Source organism: Cupressus sempervirens, chromosome 10, assembly GCF_028749045.1.
Source record: "Cupressus sempervirens isolate cs-2001-9-10 chromosome 10, ASM2874904v1, whole genome shotgun sequence".
NCBI classification, from domain to species: Eukaryota; Viridiplantae; Streptophyta; class Pinopsida; order Cupressales; family Cupressaceae; genus Cupressus; species Cupressus sempervirens.
In genome coordinates, this window is record NC_143127.1 from 836650614 (window position 1) to 836678562 (window position 27949).

Here is a 27949-nt window from a genome sequence, read left to right on the forward strand (position 1 = left end):
ATGGAATCATCACTAAAAACTTAATGCAATTATTTCCACCCCACTGTGAAATCAGTATTAGGAGGCCTGTTGCTTGCCTTTAAAAACTGATTCAAACATCTGACAGAGACCCGAAATTCTAGATATATCATTTCTTTGACATGTTCAGCAGGTCTACAAGATCTCGTTGCATGACGTTATCGGGGTGAAAAGATATTGACCTCTGAAGTTGCCTCCTTAAAATTACCTGCAGAGAAACAAGTTAGAAAGCAATAAACTGGGTTTGGAATTGACCTTGAAAATTGGGCAAATTAGCACATGGGAAAACAAAAACTAGCACACTCATTCTTTGTCATGAGGACATTACAGATCTATGATTTAGGCTCATTACAAATAATAGGGTACAAATGGAATTCAATCAAAGTGGGCTACTCAAAAATTTGCAAACTGGACATGCTGACAGAAAGCATTTTTTGCGAATGGAATTGACTTGGAAAAGTGTGCAAATGGATTCTTCATAACTTACAAATTGACACACTTAAAGTAATTTCAGTATAGAACACAAGGAAACCAACCATTTGATCACACCTATCATAGATCAGAAGATATGACATCCCGAACAGGGGTTACAATCAATCTACAATTACTGACACCAGTTAAAACTTATAAATCACGTTTGGAATCATGCTTGAAAACTGACCAAACGGATTTGTAATAAGCTGAAACTTGGAACATATCAAGTCTTTAATGTTTATAATACAACGCAAAAAGAATTTTCTCATTTGGGTCAACTGGTCAAAAGTTATTGCACGTCAAACAAGGCTTCCCAGAATTTGGAATTAATTGCAAAAGCATGAAAATAGTAACTAACCAACTTTGAGGAATTCAAAACCTAATCAAACGAACTTGAAACGACTCAAAATATGAAACATAGGTTCTTGGGTATGGATACTAGACACTCCCAAAGTCAAAATTCACAAAACATTTTTGGATGTGAGATATTTAGTGGCAAACAGGGCCTCCTGACGTTGTTTGATACTTAGGGTAAAAAGCTGATATGACAATTACTCAAAATGGGACTTCACGGATTGGCTCAAAATATCAATCTTTCTTCATGAAACAAATGGATGAGCTAAATGGAGGGTGCTAGAAGCATTAAACACCTCTGGGGGTTTACAAGTACAGCCAGGTATATTTGCATTTATGGGGCTTTCATAGGCTTGAAATGATTCAAAATTTTAAATGGACGCTCAAAATGAGAAAGAAATTTTGAGTTCCAACAGTGGCTCTTTCTGGGGATGCATGCCCCTTGCGGGCATGGCAAGATTTTAGATCTCTTGTAGAAGCAAACCACACACCTGAACAGCAAAACTTTCTCGAACAGCTTTATTGAAAACAGGGAAACTACTCTACTATGTACAAGAGATGGCCTCGGGCCTTTGGAAAGTCTTAGAACTCCTTACCTCTATCATAAACCCTATTTTCATTTACATCCTTCTGAGGTAAACTAAACTTCTCATTATCATTTGTTTCACCCAATGTATCAACATTTGCAATTAGCTCAATAGGCAAAACAAAACTATCATCGTCTTCATAGTGCGTATAAAAATCAGACATAATTTCTTCATCTTGCCCTCTATGAAAAAAAGGATCAGCATGACCATAACAACTGATATCAAACTGAAACTGATCACTACTGATTGAATCATGGATTCTTTCAACTAGAAACACAAAGTGCTCATATTCAACTTTATTCAACAAGTTATATGGAGTAGATTGTAATTCACCTTGTGCCTTTGTAAATGAAGAGTATGTGAAATCTAATCGTTGCCTACTTGCAACCATGTTACTCATTGAATCAGATTTATCCTTTTCTGAAACCTCTTCATATTCAAATAACTGATTAGTCACCAAAATTGAAAACTCATTCTGACAGTACTGATCCAAACTATGTTGATGACCATCATCTTCTTCATCAAACAAAAAATCAGAATACACCTTGAACTTATCTTCACAAGACCTATCAGTGCATGAAGAAAATCTATAATTGGATGGACAACACTCACTATTTTCTAGTTCATCATATGAAACATCAAAACAATGTTCAACAAGATCAACATGAAAAGAATCTGAAACAACATTAAACTTCATTTCATCACCATTCTCTACATCCAACAAATTGTCATGTGCGAAAACATTTGAGGTTTTATTATATACACCTCCAAAGTCTAACAAAGATAGTTCAAATTCTACCTCTTTTTCCACATCAAACTTTGGGAAATTGATTTGACTGAATGAGAAAGTATTATGAGAGAACATATGAAGATCCTTGGAGATACTTACGTGCTTTTCAAATTCATGAGCCAACAATTCTGAGATTTCACTGAAACTAAAGAAGATTGCCTCACAAATCTTCTCCTCACTGTGATTGTCATCTGGACAATATGAAGAACTTTCAACAGGAAGATCATTAGTGTAACAATCGAGAAAATCAGAATTATTACAACATTCTTTCTTATCATGGCAATCACTAGATCTACTATTGTTAAAACTTTCTTCAACTTCATATGTACTGTAACTTAATTTATCTTCTCTTTTATATCCATCTTGTTCATGCTGATTGCTATTACCTGATTCATTAACATTTGAATCCACCTCTTCACAATCGGGAGACAAATTATCTTGCTCTACAGACGCATTGTATTCATTACTACCTTGGCTTTCAGCACACTCATTATCATTACGAGATATTTCATGAAATCTATTTAATCATCATCTTCCATCTCCTGAATGAATTTTTCAATTTGCAAAATTCTTTGTAATCTAATAGGTGCTAGCCAATTGACTGAATCAGGTACTAGAACATCAAGGAAAACACTAGGCAGTGAAGATTCCTCAGGTCTACAATGGAAAGGCATTATATTGATTACTGACTCAAGCCTTAAATAACATTGTTTCACACTTAAACCTTGAGTACCACCTACCTCAATTCTTATAAGATTTACAATCCTTTTGTAAACTATTGTATTCAACATAGTAATGTTATTACTCACAGTTTCTAAACTCTCAGAATTTGGTAATCTAATCTCAGATCTGAGATCTGACTCCATCTTACAAAAAAATTTCTACCTCTTCTTACTAGTGCTAAAAATCACTGAATAGAGGCACTGATTCTAACATTTGACTTTCATGAAAAGAAAACATGAAAACCAAAATACCTCAAGTGCTGATGGAAAACTTCGATCTGCTGATTTGGCATAGGTGCAAGACTGAAAATCCTTTACACCACTGGTCAAAAATTTGTAGAGTCGCCACCTCTTTGCAAGAGGAATAAAATAACCACTACTGTGATTGATTTTTTACATTTCAATTTCTTTATAACAATAGATTTCAAACAGCACTTTAAAACTTATCAAGAATTTAAAACTTCTTTTCCAAGATCTATCAACAGTTTCAGATCTGCCCATACATCTGAAAGTCCTTAAAAATTTTGCAATGAAATCAAATAGGAACAAACTGGTACAAATATTTGAGAGTCGCCACTCACAGTTGGTGAGAAATAAAACATAATTTGTCACTTGACAAATCTGAACCAAACTTTCAATGTAGGAGAAACTTGCAGATCACTGACATCCTGAAAAGAATTTACACTTTATAAATGAATTCTTGACTCTGAAACTTTCTCAACAGTACTGGCAAACTAGATTGATTGAAGATACACCTATGACAGTCATAGAATGCAATATTCATCCAATTTTACAAGCTACTACTTATCATGAATAAAGCTTAACTGGGGAACATGAAACTTCAGCAAGGAAAAGGGAACACATCTTGCTACATATTTACTGTATCCAATCTATTTCATGGCAGAGATTTTGGTTTATTCTGAATGCAACTCCCCATCAGAGTAACCATTTTGTTGGTGTTTGAAAATGTTACAAGTTTCCAAATACCCTGATGAGAAAAAAAACACATCTAGGGGCAGCTAACTCCCATATTTAACATGCCCATTCAGACACCAGGCCAACTATAAGGCTATACTCCTTCTTCTTCTTGAGGCTCTACAAAACCTAGGCGGGTGAACCTATAGATTCCTTAGATGGTACCAGTTATCAAAGCATACAATAAATCTATTATGAAGTAGATAAAACCCTTATTTCTCCTAATAACTTATGAAATAACATATATCTTCAATAGCTAGATGCAAAAGAATGAAATTCGTAAGATGATTAAGGGCATTCTGTTTATAGCTCTTCAACATGAAAGGGAAATTCATTTGATTAAAGATGTTGATTCAACAAAACCTCAAAAATGCAACAGTATAACCAGTGATCCTATAACTGATCAGTGCCTAATCCATTGGGAAATTCCATGAATTCAAAACATACATTTGTGACATCAAGACATATCTCATATACCCAGACATTAGATCTATCCAACCACCTTGTGATTCAGATATTAGTGTTCATTCAGGTCTCATTCTCACAAAACATCCTTCTCAAATAACCAGTAACCTTGTTCAAACATATCGAGCATTTACTTGGCCCTTTGGTCCAACAACAAAATACATCAAACATACAACCTGAAAGGGATGCAAATGGGCCTCAAATCTTTGTTCCAAAACCACATAAGACTTATATATTGCTGAGACAGGAGACAAGAACCAGAAAAAAACTAGTGAAATTGTTGCTCATATGTATTCATTTCCTTGAAACTATACATTCAGATGTATAAAATTAAAACATGAAACAACCTAATATCTCAAAACTATCTATATTATCTCTACAACTGCTATTCACATGAGAGTTCTGCTGAAGCAAATGGTGTCATAGTCATGGAAACATGTCAAAATACTGGAACCAATGGTCTCACAGTGCAAAAACTAGAATCCCTAATGGTATCACAGCAATGAACTTTTTCTTCATAGAAACTGGAACCTACTAGAACCCCCCTCCCTCCTAAATGGAAGAAAGAAAGAATAATATAGAAGAGAAAGAATTTTCGGATCTAATCTTTACGTGAAAAGTGTCCACTTGAAATTCAATCTTCTAGCAACTGAAAACTTCATCCTTTCTTCTCCATCTTGATCTGATTCGATTTCATCATTGCCTTGTAACTGATTTGCAAAATATCCCGAGCTAAATGATGAAATCCCTAATTTGCTAAATATTTGATTTGCATCAAAATGTTGATAAAACTTCATCTAACTGACTTAGAGATGCCCCCAGCTGAATTCTCCTTTTCTTTTATGCATTTTCAAGCTATTAACATGCCAAAAAATCACAACTAAACTTCCTGGTCTGAAAATGGTTGCAATTCAAGTACCTGATAGATAACCCCATGTAGCTCAAATAGACTAATACCTGTGCAAAAATAGACTCCAAAATCAAAAAGTTCATCTTCTCTTGATTCTGGTGGTATATTGGAGTACATGTTTATCTTATCGAAAACCCACTAAATCTTCATTTGAAAATTGCCTCTCTGGTTGAAAATTCAGGCTTGCACTCAAGACATTTTCAAAAATTTAAAAGTTTCTAAAGTTTAAACTTTAGAAAAGAGCCTCATTTGAATTTTAAAGAAGATGCATGTAGCACATTTTTTATAAAAATAATAATAAAATATTATTATTTTCTTATTCTTTAACAGCCCTTGCCTTCTAATCCAGGTCAACTCATGTTTGATTGAGCCTTTCTGCCATGTTGTGGCATCTGGTTGGCTGACCACTGCTCTCAAATGCCATGTCATTGCCACAAGGACCCAGTACCACGTGTCCCAATGGTGCATCCACATATTACTTAAATCCCTACAACTCCATATTGCAGGGTTGTACAGACCGTCATATGTCGCCACGTGGCAAAATCTTATGGCTCCATTTGAGCTGCTCGTTCTTGCCACATCATCAATCTCGAGACCTGTCATGCCATGTGGTGCCCACGCACATCCCCACATTATTTAACTTTCACACAACTCTTTTTGCGGGGATGCACATGTCGTAGGATGCTGCCACATGTCAGTGTCTGGTGCGATCTCTGATCTAAGTGCCAACTCATCATGGGTGCAAGTTTGATTAAAATATTACCTTTTTTGACCCGTTGACATCACCCTCATCTGATCGCATCAACACAGGACCCACCAACATAGAGCTAGCTCTTTCAAAGAGCGTTGTCTTAAAGACAACTTACTCTACATGGGTTAGTGGATTTAAACATTTTAAAAGTCACAACATATACAATGTGGGATAAATTGCTGAACCACTTCCTGCAACCAACGTGCGAAACTCCCTCTGAAATGCGTGACTTTCTTTCTTCATGCCTTTGTTCTTCTTTGACGTTAGGCTTTAGCAGGCTCTCCATCTCTTTAACATGTCTACCCTTTGTTTCACATTTTAAGCTTGCTCCCCATTTGCCTTCTTGGCATGAGACTCACTGCGTTTCATGTTGCTTTTTCAGCGATGGTAGTTATAAGTCTGCTCTCCTAGTTGCTATGAATTACCTCTTACACGTTGCTCTGACCATTGCCCTTTGTTTGGTCGTGGCTGCTTGTTTAATTGGCTTCTTTGCCTCTTAAGACCGTGACCTCTTCCTTTACCTTGTCTCCAGGCGTTGATTGCTCAATGTGTGAGCTACTCTCTTTATTGGCGTGGACTTCCATGTTAACTCACGCAGGCTTCTACTTTCAATTGTCACCTCCTCTGTGTGGGCTTCCTAAACGCCTTTGGCATCTCAACCTTTGAAAGGCTTCCTTAGGATTGCATGGACTTCCATGTTAAATGTTGACTATTTTAAACTTGCAACTTCTGTTCCTTCTGCCTATTGTGGACGCCTCTTGGTGGCTTCAACTCTTTGCTCTATCATTTCCTTTATGGCTGCAAGTTGTCTCTTGTTTTTAATTCTTTGAAGTAGATTTCAATGTGGGCTCTTCCAAGTTTTATGGAAATGTTCCCATGGCTCCATGCTATTTACTAGTTTACTGCTTGCAACAGCTTCGTGGCATCTGGATATGATTTAATCATACATACCATGTGCAATAAGTTTCCTTTGGATATGTTATGAAGCTCAACCTTCTTCACATGGGCTCTCTCAAAAGGTGGGAACCCAAATTTTGAATGCCATCTCATTTTCTTCAAAAATGGATTCCTTGCAACAAATGATGTTGCCACTATGAAATGTCATCCCTTGTGCTCCAAACTCCAGCTCATCTTGTGCCAAGACTCAGATATATGCGGGTTGTGGTCTTCTATAAAATGCAATGTAGGGAGCACAATAAAATCTACAATCTCCTAGTTGTTATGCCCATGTAGATGTTGTCCTTTAAAACAATGCCTTTCCCAATGCCCTAGATGCTAATAAACACATATTAGGTATTAACCATCATTCTTTCAAACAAGATGATAAACATATAAAGTGCATTCTGGTGGTTAACACTATTACTTTCTCCCTCGAGACATCCTTAAATTCCTTTGAGCTTTATCAACCTTGATGGAACCAGCCGGGCCCAAAATGGGTCTGGCTGAAAAAAATTTCGTTTTCGAACAACTGTTTCCTAAAAATGATCAATTGAGAACTTCAAACATGTCAGGAAATAACTTCAATCACAAATTGATCATAGAATCATCACTAAAAACTTAATGCAATTATTTCCATCCCACTGTGAAATCACTGTCAGGAGGCTTGTTGCCTGCCTTTAGAAACTGATTCAAACATCTGACAAAGACCCGAAACACTAGATATATCATTTCTCTAACATGTTCAACAGGTTTGCAAGATCTTGTTGCATGACGATATCGGGGTCAAAAGATATTGACCTTTGAAGTTGCCTCCTTAAAATTACCTATAGAGAAACACGTTAGAAAGCAATAAACTGGGTTTGGAATTGACCTTGAAAACTAGGCAAATTAGCACATGGGAAAACAAAAACTTGGACACTCATTCTTTGTCATGAGGACATTACAGATCTATGATTTAGGCTCATGATGAATAATAGGGCGCAAATGGCGTTCAATCAAAGTGGGCTACTCAGAAATTTGCAAACTGGACATGCTGACAGAAAGCATTTTTTGCGAATGGAATTGACCTGGAAAAGTGTGCAAATGGATTCGTCATAACTTGCAAATAGGCACACTTAGAGTACTTTTAGTATAGAACACAGTGAAACCAACCATTTGATCACACCTATCACAGATCAGGAGATATGACATCTCAAACAGGGGTTACAATCAATCTGCAATTACTGACACCAGTTAAAACTTATAAGTCACGTTTGGAATCATGATTGAAAACTGACCAAACGGATTTGTCATAAGCTGAAACTTGGAACATAACAAGTCTTTGACATTTATAATACAACACAAAAGGAATTTTCTCATTTGGGTCAATTGGTCAAAAGTTATTGCACATCAAACAGGGCTTCCTAGAATTTGGAATTAATTGGAAAAGCATGAAAACAATAACTAACCAACTTTGAGGAATTCAAAACCTAATCAACCGAACTCGAAATGGCTCAAAATTTGAAACATAGGTTCTTGGTTATGGATACTAAACACTCCCAAAGCAAAAAGTCACAAAACATTTCTGAGTGTGAGATATTCAGTGGAAAACAGGGCCTCCTGACGCTGTTTGATACTCGGGGTATATTTGCATTTATGGGGCTTTCATAGGCTTGACTTGATTCAAAATTTTAAATGGACGCTCAAAATGAGAAAGCAATTTTGAGCTCCAACAGCAACAATGTGACCAACTTCTTCACTAGAAAATCAAACCAGGGGAACTTTACCTTTGTACTTTCCTCTACCTTTTGAATATTTTCTTGCATGTAGGGCTTCAATAACTTCAAGATCAACATCTTAACTTTCTTCTAGTGTTCTAGCTTCATCACTTCCTGATTGACTAGATTTTGACTTTTTTCCCTTTTCCTTGGGTGTAAGTTTAGCTTCAAATGCTAACTCAACATTCTTTGAGGTGGGAACACAGTTATGAAAATTATCTAGCTCAAAAGCTGTCAATCTTCCAACTAGAGCATCCAATGAAATTTTACAATTTGGATCACATCTCATCTCTTGAATGGAAGATACTCTAATTGCACAAATAGGAACAAGAGTTTTGAGCATTTTACTTACAATAGTTTCCTCCTTGATGTCTCCTCTAGATGCCTTGATTCTTTAAAGATATTTAGCAATGTTTTCATCTTCTCTCATTTTCATTTGATCAAACTATCCTCTAAGACTTTATTCTTTGGATCTTTTTACGTCGTCGTCTCCTCCATAGATATCTTTTAGTTTTTTCCACATTTCAAAATTAGTTTTTCATCCCTTTACCTGAGCAAATTCAGCATAACTAAGAGCAGATGCAATATCAATCATCATGATGTTATGGTTCTTTGTTTCAGAAATATCATCAAATGATAATGTTCTAGTGGGAGTCTTCAATTCAACATCAAGATACTTGCAACTTGAATCACTGATACTACCTAGATGTACTCTCATTAGTCCTTTCCATGCTACAAAGTTGTTTTTGTTTAGCTTGGGAATCTCTCTTCTGTAAGACATCATGATCTTTAGCTTAGGTCCTTGAAACCTTCTGTACAAGCACCGAAATCTCTAATACCAACTATTGGAAATATAAGAGGAGTAACTAAGAGGGTAGGGGTGAATCGATTACCACTAAAATAAATCCCAGATCCCTTACATGATAGTACAAAAACAAATTTTGAAAACTGAATACTATTGATTCACGGTAAAAAAAGAAAATGATGTAACTCGATAAACAATATGTTTGGTTGGTAAATATTAACATGAAACTCTTTAGATATTATACATGATTACCATTACTTTATTATAGTTGCAAAAACATAAAAGTAAATAGCATGAACACATTTGACACCTAGATCTAATGTGGAAACCCAATTTGGGAAAAACCACCAATTACAACTAGTTACTATTTTTTCACTCTTCCGAAGTGAGCCCTATTAGGAGCAAACCTATTAAAAGTTACAAAACACACTATTAAGTGTGATCCTATTAGAGGATTTAATCAGCCTATTAGGAGTGGGTTTGTTAGAGGTCTTGAAACAATTCAATAGAATTGTCACCTTGTTAGAGGATTTATAGATAGTTGTTAAGCCAACTCTATTAAGAGATTTTAGATCACTACTAGAATGGTTAGAAAGTAATAATGAAATGACCTAATTTTGATGAGCCTGAATTGGTGATTACAAATCTCTATTTTGGCTTGTACTTGATCCTTCCTGATTGAATATAGCTTTGCTGCTCCACAAGGATATTCCACTTATTCCTCTACTCATTATTAGATCTTCAATTCACTCATTCTCTTTTTCTCATTCTTACACACGTGTACACTTTGAATCCAAAACTTGACCTTATTTTTATATCATCCACATTTCCAAGTCGACTCAAATACAACTTAGAATAACTTATATTCATCACCTTAGTCAGCTAGAATACAAGCTAACACAAAATTACAAAGTTGGCCAAAACGTAGACACTCAAGTTTTGAAGACTAGCTCGGTGAGGTTTTGATACTCGGCATCCACTATCAATACTTGACATCATCATGCACTCAGTAGATGTAGAAACTCGGTCTATATTGATTAGCTTGAAGTAGTCTCAAAGTTGGCCTACACTAGTGACTCGGTGGATACTGTGAAACTTGACTCATAGTATATAGCTTGATCAACACTGATTCCATCCAACTTTCCTTCATTAACCGAGTGAGCTCATTTAACACTCATCTTCAACACACTTTCCTTTGTCTCCCAAGTGAACTCAATAGACTCCAACACTACTCAGTAGACACTACTTTTTGAACTTGGCAAACATAGGAATGTTGAATAGACATAGAAAACTGTCTTCACTGCCTGAGTAAGCTCGGAAAGCACTGACTAAAACTGATATGACATTTGTGTAACATCAAAGAAAACACACAATTAATAAATTGTATCCAAGAAAAATATCTGGTGTAATTTTTGCATGCATATTTATGATTTTTGTTTACTTTTATTGAATGGTTAAGTTATTTAAAGTGGACAAATGTTAAATTGTTGAATAACTGACTCACCCCCTCTCCCCTCCTCCATCCTCTTAGTTATCTTGGTGGACTATTATTTCTAGCACATTTATCAACCTTAAATAATCTTAACCATTCAATTAAAGTAAACATGAACCGTAACAAGATGCACATAAACAATTAGACCAGAGTTGTTAACTAGGGAAACCCTTGATCAGAGGGAAAACCCTAGTGGGAATGACGCCCACAAAGATATACTGATATATATAATACTTGTTAGAGGATGGAGCTTTTTATGAGTCTATAAACACATTTAGTACATAAGAGTCCCTATTAGGAGTTGTAGAAGGCAAAAAGATCCACTATGCAAACAATTTCTGGGGAAACACAATTGAACTTCACAATCCAACTGATCTCTCAACTATTCCTTGAAGAATAATTGTTTGTACAATTCTTTAACCTCTTTCCTCTATCCTATCAACTATACAAATTATTTTTAGACCTTTTATACTAAGTCATGAACCTTGGATACAAATATCAAACCTTAGATCTCAGAATAAAACCTTGGCAACAAAGTTCTTTTCAACTTTGCTCTGTTCTGCTTCTCCTTGCATATCAACTTGTTTCTCTTCTATTCCCCTCTTTTTGCTTCATGTAATCATTCATTCATAGCAAAGGAAAATGTCCTTCCTTTATACCAAATCCATAAAATAATTTCTTGATTTAGTTATTACACCTTCTCAATTAATTATTATAGGACCTCATTAAGAAACCATTATACTTAATGATAACATCAATTAGTCACTTTGTAACTTGAATAACTTTTCTCTTGTGTAATATAATGATGAGGGGAATTAGCTAAGATATATAACAAGTTTATATATCTAAATATAAAATGTACACGATGTGTTGCCATTAATAACAACATTTACATATCTAAATATAGCCAATTATCAACAATCTCCCCATTTGACATTGATGGCAACAAAGTAGAAAAATTGGCTAAGTATCAAAAAATTCTTTACCAAAACTTACAACATTACTATACTTACCATATTATACAAATAATTCATCTTAAGAATGATCCCTCCTTTGATATGACTACAAAATGCATAACCTAAAATTTTCTCATACAAATTCTACCCCTTTGACATCAATGACAAAAGGTCAGAATCTACAAAAACTTTCAAAAGGTTCCACTGTAAAAAAACTATCAAAATTTTTGTCCCACTACCTCAAGCTAATAACATCTTCATAAAATCATCAAAATTTTCCTTTAGATTTTCCATACCTTTTACCCATGTGTCCATGATTGCTTCGACTATAGTGAGAATTTCACATAAGGCATATGATGCAATTTCAATTGCATTACTGATAGAATATATGAAATTGGAATAAGTGTCCTTTTCTTTAATACATTCCTCCAATTGTATATCAATTAAGGATATTTTTAGAAAAATAGATTCTTTGAAATCTAATAATCTTCTCAAAAATTGCTCTTTCTCAAGTTGTAGTTTCGTGATGTTAGTGTGAACACTGACAACTTGTCCTTCAAAATCATCAACTTTGCTAGAGGGTTTCTATAACTAACTTTTTAGAGGCTCTAGATCACTTTGCTGCCCTTCCATCTTATTGTCCAAAACTTTAGTCAACCTATGAGATAAAGTACATTTGATGTATAGTACCTTGCCATCTTGTTGACATCTTTAGAGTTCCTTGATATAAGTATCAAGATTCATCAAATCATTCTTTATGTTCTAAAAAATAGTGCTAAAAAGATTAAGATCATGAAAAATTTGTTCCTTAGACTCTAAAATATTCAAAAAAATAGTAAATTTATCATCAAATTATTTTAATACTACTTTGGCTTTCTATTCAAGGTTTTCTTCTGTATGTTTGGTTACCAAAGCGTTGTGCAATTTGTCAGTCACCTCCATTAATGTTCTCTATAGACACTTCAATTTTATTATCTTCTCAATCAATTTTTTCAAAGATGAGATAAAGTTAGATTGATCATCATCATCACCTATAAGGTCAGCAAGAGATAGTGGAGTGGATGAGCTAGATGCTTTAGACTCATCATCCTTTTGCATCTTCTTTGCTGCCTCCCTTTCTTTTCTCTGTTCTCTTTCCTTCTCCTCTTTTTATTTCCTTTCTTATTCTTTATTTTCTTCTTCTAGATTCTTTTGTTTTTCCTCTTCTCTCCTCTTCTTTTCTTCTTTCTACCTCTTATCCTCCTCAAGCAATCTCAACTTGGCTTCTTCAATCCTTTTCTTTTCCTCTTCTAACTACCTTTTCTCTGCCTCAATCAATTTTAACTGTTCTTGAATTTTTTTGGAATGGGATTGAGGCTCATTAAAAGGATAATCTTCAATACTAATGGTAATGTTACTTTGATCAATTTTCATGGTGTCACCACTTACTAACACTTCCAAATTTTCTTCCATTGTTGCTTCTATTTTTGAAGTTTCTTTCATGATTCCTTCTCTAATTTCTAAAATCTCTTCCATTGTTCTCTCTATCCATTCTACAATAATTTGCTATATGTCTGAACTTGTTCCATAACTATAATATTGGGTTCTACTTCTAGGATTTTATTGATCAATAGGTTTTTGACAATTTTGGGCTATGTGTCCAAAGTTGTTACACTTATAACACACAATCTACTTTCTTTCTTCATAAGGTCTTCTTTCTTTTGATGTCCTCTCATCAGATCTTCTTCTATCTATAGGGTTAGTATTTTCAGACATTCTACTATTGCTTTTATCATTATCATATTTAGGCTTCTTACAATCTATTGCTTTATGAATAATAGCATGACAATTATGACAATAAAAATTTCTAACATGATTAAATAACTTATTTGTAAAATCTCTTTTCATATGACCTATTTCATTACATGAAAAACACTTACCTCAAAATTCATACCTGGTTTTCTTAGGAGATTCCACTTGCTTAGGTTCATCCAATTTCTTAGTTTCCTTCTCTTGTCCTACTTCTTTAAAATTTTCAAAAGATTTACTAGATTCAATCTTATCACCAGATTTATCTTTTTTCTTTTAGATATAATCCACTTTTAGGTTTCTTCACAGACATGTTAAATAGTTAACCTAGTCCATTCTTATCATAGGTAGGTCTTTTTGTTGACATTTATTCATCAATCATTTCTTTGCTAGAATAAAACTTTTCAAGTTGTAGCTTTCTTTGAGTTATTTTTCCTTTCAAAATAGTGTTGTATTTATGAAGTTCTTCATGATCTTCTTTTAATGTTTCAAATTCATATGTCCTTTTTGTTAAATTCACGTTAAGATCTTAAATTTTATTCATCAAATCAGATTCAACTTTGCTAGGATCATTCTTCAAACTTAACTTTAGGTTAGTAATTTGTAATTCATGCTTCAAGATCTTGTACTCTATTTTCAATTTTGAATATTCATGATCACTTGTTTCAAATTTAGTAGATTTAGGCTTTGATTTGAGATGTTCAATCTTGTCCATCAGTTGTCCAATGTATACTTTGGATTCTTCATATCTATCATTCAACTTATCTCTTTCTTTAGTAAGGAGATCAATTTGTTCAAGTGCCTCTTCAACGTTCTTCATCAACTGTTCCATATCCTTATGGATCTTACTCAAGTTGTTAAGCCTCTTCTAAGTAATTGTGCTTCAATACCAATTGTTAGAAATAGGGAATGTTGAGAGGGTGGGGGGAGTGAATTAGTATTTAATTTTATTTTTTCAGCAATTGGATATTATTTATTACTTTGAAACATGCATAAGAATGTTAAAAAGTAATGTTGAACAGTAAAAGTAACCATGCATAGAGAGAACTCATAACACCATATGTTTTTAACCATGAAAACCCTGGTGGGGATGATACTAACAAGATGATGTACTAATATAAATGTTCCTTGCTAGAGGATGGACCCTATTAGTAGTCTAAAAACTCATTTAATACATATGAGTCCTAGTTAGGAGACTTTGAATCCCTATTAGGAGATTCCAACCCTATTAGGAGTTGTGGTATAATGTGCTCAAGAAGAGCTCACTGCACAAACATGTAGTTTCAATTAAAAGAAGAGCTCACTACCCAAACAAGTAATTAAAGTTCATCAAATATAGAAGTATGGATGTTGTACCTTCTTTTAGCTGATATCTAACCTTAGCTTGATCTTAGTGTTGGAAATATAAGAGGAGTAACTAAGAGGGGAAGGGTAAATTAGTTACCACTAAAATAAATCACAAATTCCTTAGATGTCAATACAAAACAAACACTAAAAACTAAATAATGTTGATGCTCCGTAAACAAAGAACATGTTGTAACTTAGTAAACACTATGTTTTCTTGGTAAATATTAACATTCAAGTCTTTTGATATTATGTATGATTACCATTTCTTTAACATAGTTACAAATACATAAAAGTAAATAGCATGAACACATTTGACACCAAGATTTAACGTGGAAACCCAATTTGGAAAAAACCACCAATTTCAACTAGTTACTATTTTTCACTCTTCTAAAGTGAGCCCTATTAGGAGCCAACCCTATTAAAGGTTAAAAAACACACTATTAGTTGTGAACCTATTAGAGGATTTAATCACCCTATTAGGAGTGGCATTGTTAGAGGACTTGAAACAATTCAATAGAACTGTCACCTTGTTAGACGATTTACAAATAGTTGTTAAGCCAACTTTGTTAAGAGGTTTTAGATCAATGCTAAAATGGTTATAAAGAAACAATGAAATTACCTAATTGTGATGAAACTAAATTGCTGATTATAGATCTCTATTCTGACTTGTACTTGATCCTTCCTAATCAAATATAGCTTTGCTTCTCTACAAGGATATTTCTCTTATCCTTAGCTTCATTTTCTCATTACCATATCTTCAATTCACTCATACACTCTTTCATATTGTCAATTCTACTCAAATACAACTTAGAATAATCAACATTTATCACCTTAGTCTGCTAGTATACAAGTTTACACAAAATAACAAAGTTGGCCAAAATGTAGACACTCAGGTTCTAAAGACTGGCTTGGTGAGGTTTTTATACTCGACATCAACTATCAATACTTGGCATCATCATGCACTCAGTAGATGTAGAATTCTAGTCCATACTAATCACCTTCAACTAGTCTCAAACTTGGCCTGCACTGACGACTCAGTAAATATTGTGAAACTTGATTCACGTGACATAGCTTGGTCAACACTAGTTCCATCCAACTTTCCTTCATTAATCGAGTGAGCTGGATTAACACTCATTTTCAATACATTTTCCTTTGTCTCCTAAGTGAAATTGGTATACATTGACACTACTCGGTAGACACTACCTTATAAACGTGGCAAAAATAGGAATGCTTAGCAGGGAAACAAAACTATCTTTGCTACCCGAGTGAGCTCGGCAAGCACTGACTAAAATTGATATGACATTTGTACTGATGTGACATTTGTGTAACATCAAAGACAACACAAAATTAATCAATTGTAAACAACAATCTCCCTCTTGGCATTGATGGAAACACAACATGTCATAGCAGAATAAAATTCCAAAGCAAGAATAAAGTAAGGAACATATCCTTAGTTTCATTCTATGAGAACTCCCTCTATTAGTGTGAGCTCTTCCTATCTTCAGATCTTTCCTTCTGTCATAAAAATTTCATTTGCAACTCCCTCTTACAACAAACTTCTCCCTCTTTGACAACACATGCCAAAGACAAAAACTTCCTTTATAATATAATTGTACCTCAACCATTAATTCATTTGCAATAAGTTCTTGCCAATTATAAATTAATTGATTGATCTTCAATATGTTGTGGTTGATGCATCAATAAAATTCATTTAGTGAGCTTCTAATAGGGGAATGACCCCTAGCTTACCTCTTAGATGCAAGAATGCATCCTTAGGTAATGGTTTAGTGAATCTATCTGCAATTTGTTCCTTTGTGTTCAAATATTCCAATCTAACTTGCTTATCTTGTGCCAATTCTCTTAAGAAGTGATATTTTATAGCAATGTGCTTTGTTTTAGAATGTATCACTAAGTTCTTTGATATATTTATTGCACTAGTGTTATCACAGTATATGACAACTAGATCCTTGATCTCTATCTTCATACCTGCCAATAGTTGCTTGAACCAAATAATGTTTGAATAATTAACTACTGCTACCACATATTATGCCTCTGCTATGGATTGAGATGTACAATTTTTCTTCTTACTTGTCCAAGACACTAGACTTTTACCAAGAAAGAATGCTCCACCACTAGTGCTTTTTGTTTCATCAATACTTCCTACTTAATCAGCATTGCTAAATACCCTTAAGTTCAAATTACCTCCAAGTTTGTACCATAAGCCATAGTCTTGAGTACCTTTCAGATATCCCATGATTCTCTTCATTTCCATTATGTGATTTTCTTTTGGATTTTCTAAGAATCTTACCACCATTCCATCTACTAATGCAATATCAGGCCTTCCATGTACTACATACTGTAGTTTTCTCATTGTTGATCTATATGTAGTCTGATCTACTTCTTTGGAATCATCATTTTTGGAAAGTTTATGTCAAGTAGTGATAGGAGTTCCAAAAGGCTTTGAATCTTTCATTCCAATTTTTTTCAATGTTTCCTTGATATACTTTGATTGAGTGATGTAGATACCATTTTTTCTTTGTTATATCTGCAACCCTATTGGGATTAAAGATAGAGTAATTGAGAGGGGGGGGTGAATCAGTTACTCACAAAAATTAATCCACAGATCTCTTAGATGTCTTAAAGATCTAGTTACTGCTGATACTCAGTAAAAAAATACTGTAACTTAGTAAATTGAACTATTACTTTCTTTTCAAGCATTCATGCACGTAACTGAAGATAAAGTGAATGCAAGAGACACCAGATTTAACGTGGAAACCCAACATGGCAAAAACCACCAAGTAACTAGTCACCAATTTTTCTCTTTTTTGAAGTGAGCCATGTTAGGAGCCAACCCTATTAAAGGTGACAATACACACTATTAGTTGTGACCCTATTAGAGGATTTAATAACCCTATTAGGAGTGGCCTTGCTAGAGGTCTTTAAAACAATTCAATTGAACTATCACCTTGTAAGAGGATTTACACAATGGCTATTAAACCAAATCTGTTAAGAGATTTGGAATCATTGCTACAATGGTTAGAAGGCAACAATGAATTAACTTGAACAAGATGCAATTGAATTTGCTAATTATAGTTCTCTATTTTGCTTCATTAGATCCTCCTTGATCAAATATGGCTCTGCTACTTCTCAATGATCTTTGATCATCATTCGAATTAACTTCCACAATAATTAGTCCTCATATCTCATTAATTCCACACTTGCATACACACTTAGAATTCACAACTTGACCTCTTACTTATATGATTTAGATTGTCAAGTCGGCTCATTCACATGTTTCTTTTACTAATAAACCATACATCAGTCAGCTACAAATATTAATCTAAACAAATAAATGTTATTTCATAAAATAATGAAATCCTTTACTGGCTGACCCTGCTTGATAAATACTGCTTCCAAAAATTTCTTGAATTAACTTTCTTGACTTGGTTAACATTGCAATATCGTTAAAATCCTTTGGCTGTCAAGTTTACTCGATAAGAATTGAATCCCTTCATGAGAGATTGGTATGAACTACTTCTTCCAAATTACCTTTGATGATCGAGTGGGCTTGGTAAGAACTGCTTCTTCCATATTACCTCTGATAATCAAGTGAACTCAGTAAGAACTGCTTCTTCTATATTACCTTTAATGATCGAGTGAATTTGGTTAGAATTGCTTCTTTGCTTTGCTAACCTTCTAAGCTCGGTAGACACTATCCTTTGCCTTGCTGACCTTTTGAGCTTAGTAGACTTTTTCCTTTTTCTAGCTGACCTTCTGAGCTCGGTAGACACTATCTGATGACTGATACGATATTTGTGTGACATCAAAGACAACACACAATTGAACAATTGTATCCTACAATCTCCCTCTTTGGCATTGATGGAAATACAACATGTCATAGCAGAATGAAATTTGAAAACAAGTCTTTTAATGATAGAATACTTCACTTCCTTCTTAAAATATGACAAACTCCCTCTTTCATAATAATCTCTCCCTCTTGCAAAAACTCTTATTATTTTGTAAATTTCATAAACATATGATAGTATATTCTCCCTCTTTAACAACACATGCTCGAAATAGCTCAAAACAACTGAATAGCATTTTACCTGATGTACTAATTCATATGCAATGTCTTCATTGGTTTGCTACATCAACTAATAGATCTCCAATTCTATTTCTGTTGATGCATCACTAAAACTATATTTCAGTGAGCTTCAGATAGGGGAATGAACCCTAACTTACCTATTAGGTAAAGGAATGCATCCTTAGGTAAAGTTTTTGTGAATATTTCAGAAATTTGTTCCTTTGTATGTACATAATCCAATCTTATTTCCTTTTCTTGCACCAATTCTCTAACAAAGTGATATTTAATGGCAATATGCTTGGTTTTTGAATGCATCACTGAATTCTTGGAGATGTTAATTGTACTTGTATTATCACAAAACATAACAATAGGTTCTATGATTTCTTGCTTCATACCTTCCAATAATTGTTTAAACCACACAATGTTTGAGCAATTTACTACTACTAAAACATATTCAACCTCTGTTGTGGATTGAGATGTACAATTTTTCTTTTTGCTTGTCCAAGAAACCAACCTGTTTCCAAGAAATATAGCTCATTCACTTGTTCTCTTTCTATCATGAATATTTCTTGCCCAATCTACATCAGTGAACACCTTTAAATCCATTTTTTCTCCAAGTTTATACCAAAATCCATAATCTTCAATTCCTTTTAAGTATCTCATGATCCTTTTGATTTCCATCATGTGATTTTCTTTTGGTTTTGGTGAGAGTCTTGTTACAATTCCTACTGCAAAGGCAATGTTTGTTCTTGTGTGCACTACATATTGCAACTTTCCAATCATAGATCTATACAATGTCTAATTCACTTCCTTTGATTCATCATCCTTGGTAAGTTTTTATCCAGTATACATAGGAGTCCCAATTGGTGTGCAGTCTTCCATCCCAAACTTTTTTTAGCATGTCCTTGATGTATTTAGATTGAGTGATGTAGATGCCATTCTTATTCTATTGAATTTGAAGGCCAACAAAGAATTTGATTTCACCAAACATTGACATTTCAAATTCCTTGTTCATTTTTTTTGAAAATTCTTTGCAAAGATCATCATTTCCTATAAACAAAGTATCATCTACAAATATTTCTACCAAAACAATCTTATTATCTAGTCCTTCCTTTATGTACAAACTATTGTTATCATTAGTTCTTTGAAAACCAATCTAAATAAGATAGTTATGCAATCTTTCATACCATGCTCTAGGGGCTTGTTTCAGACCATATAATGCTTTATGCAATTTACAGACCATGTCCTTCTTGTTTGGATCAACAAAACCTTCTGACTATTCAATGTAAACCTCTTCATCCAATATGTCATTGAGAAATGCCGACTTGCATCCATCTAATAAACTTTAAATCCTTTGACTATAGCATATGCAAGTTAGGTTCTGACACCTTCCAATCTTGCAAAAAGAAAAAAAGTTTCTCCATAGTCTACACCTTCTTCTTGTGAATATCCTTTGTATACTAGTCTAGCTTTGTTCCTTGATACCTTATCATCTTCATTTAGTTTATTTTTGAATACCCACTTTGTTCGAATCACATTCTTTTCTTTGGGTCTAGGTACAAGAGTCCATATTTTATTTTTCTCTATCTCTTCTACTTCTTCATTCATAACTTCAATCCAACTTTCATTGTCTAGTGCATCTTTGACATTTTTAGGTTCAAAATCAGCAAGTAAACAAGTGCCTTTCAACTTACTTCTTCTCATTGTTCCTTCTAATTTATCTCCAATGATCTGATATGGTGCATGATGCTTTCTGACATACTTGGCTAACATGGGCTCCTTTCTTTTTGAATGACTTGCATTGTTATCCTTCTGTGTCTCAATTTTTGGTTGTAATTCTGGTTGCTCGGGCTCAATAGATGCTAACTTTGTAGCTTCATTTTGCAACTTGGGTTCTTGTAGCTTGGTAGGTACTGACTCGGTTTGAACTTCCAATGACTTAGTTAATGAAGACTCTAGAGTTGAGAATTCATGATCTTAGTGTAGCCACCTAAAAACCTTTAGAAAATAAAGTATTTTTATTTTCTGAAAAAATCCCTGATGACATCATCATTTATTAATTAATTATTTAATTAATTAATTAATTAATTTTTATGCCATTAAATCCCTTTATCTTAATTAAAAATATTTAATTAAGGAATCCCTCCCTAAAATGTTTAAATCTTATTTAAACATTATTTCCTTATTTATTAATTATTTAATTAATAAATTGACCAAAAATCCTAAAATAAATAAAAAATTTCTTTTTTGCCCAAAACTTGGCCAATTTCCTTAAGACCACTAACCTCTTCCAAAATCTTCTAATCCTTCTTTAATTTTAATTAAAGGCTAATCCCATCATTTCCTACCCCTAATCCCAACTCAAAATATTTAATTAAGATTAAATATTAATCCTCATGTTTATTAAAAAAGTTTTAATAAATATCTCCTCAACCCAAACCCTTGAAATAAATAAAACTTTATTTATTTCCTAAAAATCTAATTTATCCTCATCCTAAGGAGTTCTAGACTCTTCTAGAAAGTCTTCATCCTCATCCTAGGAAATTCTAGACTATTCTAGAAAGTCTTTATCCTCATCCAAAGTCTAGACTCTTCTAGAAGATGTATTTAAACCTAATCCTAATCCCCTCCTAACCTTGTCACATTCCCTAAACATGGGTTAAGAATTACTAACCCAAGCCAAAGTTAACAAATATCTCCTCCTTCAGCCACCCTCATTAAATGCCATCCACTTGCCTATTCCTAAGCTAATCCTAAACCATCCTAATCCATCCTCTAATCATTTGCACAAGCCTAAACAAGATTAAAACCTTCCTAATCAAGTCCAAGTTGAAATTTCTCTCATCACCCTCAAAATATCTCAACCATAAAACTTTATGAAGTCCACTACGTCATAAATGACTCTTACAAGCCCTTTTATTGCTCTTACAAGTCATTATGAGGGTCTTTATGAAGATTTTATCCCTTGAGCCTCCTTTTTTGACTCATCCTTCCCCTTTCCTCCATCCTCTCACCATGTGACATGTGTCACTCCTTGATTGGCTATAAGGAAGCACAATCCATGTGCTCTCTTCTCATGCAATCTGAGCCCTCCATGAGCTTTTTCCCATCCTTGCATCTTAGCCCTCAATCCCTCAAGCCTCTTGCCTATAAATTGGATCCTTCCACTTTGAAAAATAACACAATCCATTAAGTAAAGTCATAATGCCATTTTGAGAAGCCATTTTACCTCAAAACCATACACTCATACCCAAATTCCAATTCCATTTGAAGCCCTTTTTGAAGCATAAGCTTGAGCATACATCCTATCTATTTAGACAAAGCTACTGAACAAGAGAGCTTCTCATTGAGAGAGCCCATTAATGACTCATATTCTCAATTGAGAGCTCATCTTAGTCTATCTTGAAGTTTATGAATTTTGTTTAGTTTGTAGAAGCTTTATTTAAATTTGGTTTCTATTAGCATACTAACATTGCTCATATACATTTTGGCACGCCCGGTGGGACCCCGCATGGGTCATCTTCATTAGCTTTTTTAGTCAAGTTTTGTATGTCATTTGCTGATTTTGGCTAATTTTTCTTTTTTTTGTGATTGGTAGGATTGTATAAATTAGTTTTTTAGGTCCACATGAGCATGAAGAAGACAAAGGAACTCATAATCTATCTCATAGTGTTTGCAGATTTTTCAAGCTTATAGGTGGACAAAGAACTTGAAATTCTTCTTCCTCTTCTTGTCTATATTCTTCTTATTCTTCTTGTGGGAGATCTTGGCCATTTTTTTTTAAGGAAGAAAAATCATACACACTTCGTTTTAGTGCTTAAAATGAACCCCCAAATCATACTTAAATCCATTGAAAAATTAAAAATTCGCAAAAAAAAAAAAATCTTTTAACAAGTGAAACTAAACCAATCTAATCATTTGCATCCTTGCAACATCAAGGTTTTAGATGCATTCATGCAAAATTAGGAACACTTCATTTTTGGGAATTTAAAAAGAACTTCAAGTTTCCATTTCAAAAGGTTCAAAATCAACACTAAGTGCACACTAAAGTTCTTTTAAAAAATCTCATGAAAACTAAGAGTCCTAAATGGTTGCCAAAAATTGTCCTAAAAGCTTTGTTATTTGTTCCAAACAAATGTCTTATTGCAAAATCTTGAATGTTTCTTAGATTTTTCATGCATCAAAACAATCTAGGAATATCATTTTTGGGCTTAAAATATGCAAACTACAACACAAAATCTTGAATGAAAACCAAAGTCCAAAGAGTCATTTTTACTTTTGAGTCCAAAACAATCTTGAATGATCTAAGGTTAAAACAAAGCACTTCAAAGTTCTTAAAACAACACACAAAATCTCAATCTTGAAATGCTCAAAAGAAAACACTTGAATGTTTAACCACTTGTCTTTGAATGCATGTTGCTAAAATCACTCTTGAATGCCATGGATTAAAATCAAAATTTCCTTGAATGCATGATTAAAACAAAAAATCCAATCTTGAATTCTAAGGATCAATTAACCATTGCAATATCAAACACTTCATTTGGAGCTTCTAAAAATTGAACAAAACAAATCTCTTTTCCACATGCAATCTAGGTAAAGTTTGATTTTTGGACATTTAAGAAACCTTGTTAAGTTAAAATACAAATTTGCAAAAATCAATTTGAGTAGTTCCTTGGACTCAACTCTTTTCTAATCACCCATCAAATATTAACCATTGGTTGCAATCTCAGCGCCATTTATGGGGATGGGTCTACTTGAAAAAGGTGTTAAATGTTCCACAATCTAACTCACTCACTTGGTCTTTGAATGTTTGCTTTAACTTTATCAAAATTCTTAAATGATCAAAACTCTAGATTAAATTGATCACACTTCAAGTTTGGGCACTAAAATTGAACAACAATTGATGTGGAGAGCCTCTGGGCGCACGCTTGAAATCGAATCTCACACACTTTTGTTTTGAGCTTAAAACAAACTCACACTCAATCTTGAATGCCTTAAAGAAAATTAATCGATACTTGACGTGGAGGGCCTCTGGGTGAACGAGTTTGCTTTTGTTGACCCTAACTCTTCTTATTGTTTGCATTCTTCGATCAATTTACTTTTGTTGGCACTTCAAGTTGGAATTGAACATTGTCTCTTAAACATGAGTGCTTGCAAAGTCTAGATTAGCACACATAAGAGTCAGTTGGTAAAAGAACAAGCATGTTTTTTAGCCCAAGGTCATCCAAGTCTTCTCTCCCCTTGTCGTCTTTCGAGGCCATCTTGGGTGAATAAGATTAGGATCCAAAACCTTATTTCTTTTTAGGAGGCCTGCTTGGGGATTTCATCACCCCTTGGATGACCTCAACTCCAATGTTCTAGCGGAGTATAAGAATTGGGAGGTGAATCGAAAGAAACCTCTCTTGGGATCAAGATTTTGTCGCTCGAGCTAAGCCTCAAGGAACTTGATACCCTTGAGAAGTGAAAGAGGAGAAGTGGGTTACCGCTCCTCTCGGTTGTGTGACATCTTTTTGGTCTCATCTATGGATTTAGGCCTCACGTACCTTGGGTATATTGAGGACTCCTTAGCTAAACCAACTATCAGCCTTGTAGACAACCATCTAGGATGTTAATGTGTTTGAGGTGACTGATCGAAACATTTGTAGAACATACACACTCCTTGGCACAAGTATCACTTTTTGAGAATCAAAAACTTCTATCTGGTTGTTTCTATCTATTGCTTGATCTTTTATTTGTTGAATGAATGTTTTCCAAACTTGGTCAATCCTAGCTTAGGGTATACTTAGCGTAGTCACTTCCTATTCTAGAAGTTGAACGAGTTGAAGCAAAACAACCAAGATCTCTCAAAGCCAAGTAGATTCAGGAATCGATGTCAAAGCAACCCAAACCCAAATAGAAGTTCCACAAAGTTAAACTCAAACCATCTCTAGCATACCAAGAACTTTCAGCCAAGAGAAAAGAAATAACACCAAGCCCACAAATTGCCAAACTCCACAAAGCAGAGGAAAAAGCTACTGACGAAGCACTTCAAGAGGCCTGGATAGAGCACAACATCAAATTTAGCCAACATCCAGGAGTTAATCCTACTTATGCCTTACCAACTAGGCATGATTTCTATGATTAGACACCCTTGTTTCTCCACATCTTCTTGGATAAGCTTCACTTTAGAGTCATCTTTGTAGAAAATCTAGCCATATTAGGTTATCCCCTTAAGAATTATTAGCTCATCCATCTCATTTAGAATCAAACCATCTAGCCAGCAATCAAAACCTCACATCCAAGCCTTCAAAATTGTTGTCACTTTTGTCAAAAGTTTTCCACTCCTAAAAACTTCCAAATCCATCAATCTCACCAAGGTTATCCCTTTGACAGAGCTTTGTTTAGGGTAATCCTGCTTTGTCACTTGTTATCCCTCATCACCTTGAGCTAAAGGTTGGGATCCATAAGTGGTCAATCTCGTGTTCTTCCTAAAGGATCATCAGTCTATCCTTAAGTTGACACAATTACCACCAAGCTTGCACATAGGAAAGAAGACCTTTCGTGCTTTGGCAACATATCTTTGAAGTTAGAATCTCCAACCCAATCCTCCTTAGGTTTTGTCATATAGCTTTTCCTTAACCTAGGAAATCATTTGCATAGAGAAGCCTTCCCCCTTTTGCATCCATTAGCATTATTGCATCTCATCCCTAGGAGCATTTTTCATGCAACCCATCACTCGCTTAGCCAAGAAGAAAGAAATAATGGAGCCCTATCATTTGGATCGAACAACCTCACCCCCCTTGAGCACTCATCCATCCTTCAGCCCAGAGAAAGCTATGCCATCATGTACTGACATTGAAGCTTTCATGAACCAACTAGGAAATGCAGTATTTCGTAAATGCCATTATAGACAAGAACAAAGAGACAATCATGGCTAATTTTTGAAGGGAAAATGTAGGAACCTTTGACTTTGGAAGACCCCCTCCATTATTAGATCCATCTCACCCATTGTTTGGGCAGCTACCACCACCCATAGGCTGTTATGATCCAAATTATCCTCAATATATGCCAAAAGAAGAGCCTCCAGCAAATCCATATGATCCAACAGACCCAAACATACCATCATCCACCCAAGTTGAAATTTGCATGCCGCAAGCCAACCCAGCCACCACCACTCCATCCTTGGTTCATACCTCTCCGCTCCAAACCCCTTTTACCCAAAATAGCTCACCGTTCACCCCCTTCACTATTGTTGGTGCTGCTCCCCAACCCAGCCTTCCAAATCCACCCATCTCCCAAATTAGTGCTAGCATCTTTGGCCAACCTCAGCAATATACAATAGGGATGCCACCCATGGGGCCAAGTAATCAACCTTTCATCACCCCCAACTTTTTCACTGTAGCCCAAAGCACAATCCCATCATTTCCATTAGGTCTTGGGAGCTCAATACCATTAGCCACAAATCTACAAGCTACTACCCTCACTCCACAAAGCTATCAAATCCTACAAGCTACTACCAATTTTCTACCAAGCTCCCAAGTGACCCCAACCCCTGCCATCACTCTACCAAGCTTCCAAATCCAACCACAAAGCTATCAAATCCCATCAGTTCCATTCCCAAGCTTTCAATTCCCACCACCTCCACCACCAACTAATCCATTACCTCCAATTACCAAATACTTTTCAATGCCACTTCTAGGAGGTAATCCACCACCCCATCCAACCACCAATTATTTGTAGATACCATCCCAAATGGGGGCACAACCCACATATATTGGTCAAACCCCACAAGCCCCCCGATCCTTTCCCCAAGCCTCTCAACCATCTTATACCTTACCTCCACAAAGCAATCCATTTATCCCATAGCCAGCATATGTTTCTCAATCCCAACCTCAAATCCCATATCAACAGCAAGCCTCGCAGCACATGCAGCAATATGCGCCACCTCCCCTTCAGCAACTTTTCATCCACCATGCAGCTAGCCAAACAATGTACAATCCCTATCAGCAAATCCCTCATAGCCATCCATATTCAGTGGCCCCATCTAGCACATACCTACCTCAAGGCACTCCTACATTGGGGGCACCCCATCCATCACCTATTAATTCAGAATGGGAGCAAATGAAGATACCTCTGAAAGCCATCCAAGAAAGGAATGATCCGAAGACATTCAAGTTTGAGAATGTGTGTCCTTACCCATTTGACAGAGCCATTACCATGACACCATTTCCCAAACACTTTGAGGTACCCAAATTTGACAAATTCAGAGGAAAAGGAGACCTTGTCACACATATCAAAGAATTTTACATGCACTGCCAGGACGTAGCATACAATGATGTCTTCCTCTTGCGCCTTTTTCCCAAAAGCTTGGTTGGACCAGCTCTTGAATGGTTTTATAGAATCCCCTATGGCACAATTAAAAAATTTGTTGAATTATCTGAGGCATTTGTAGCCCAATATGCCCATCTTGTTGAAACAGAGCTATCAATAGTTGATCTTGTCCACACCAAGCAAAGAGGTGGAGAAAGCCTTGCTGAATACCTGCAAAGATGGCAAACCCTTACCACCCGCATATCCTACACCTTGCCAGAACGCCATGTGGTGAAAATGTTTATTGATAATGCCCATCCTAGCTTGGCTCACCACATGACCATGAACTATTTGCAGACCTACAAAGATATCAAAAGAAAGGAATGATCCTTGAACAAGGACTCATTAAAGATGGTGTGGTCAAGATTTACAAGGAACCCAACCAA

The 27949-nt window shown here is 35.0% G+C and overlaps 1 pseudogene; it reads right to left on the reverse strand.

The window, feature by feature from the left end:
• LOC149536585 (uncharacterized) overlaps positions 1-5928 on the reverse strand; it is a 91898-nt pseudogene extending 85970 nt beyond the window's left edge.
• Positions 5929-27949: the final 22021 nt, after the last annotated feature.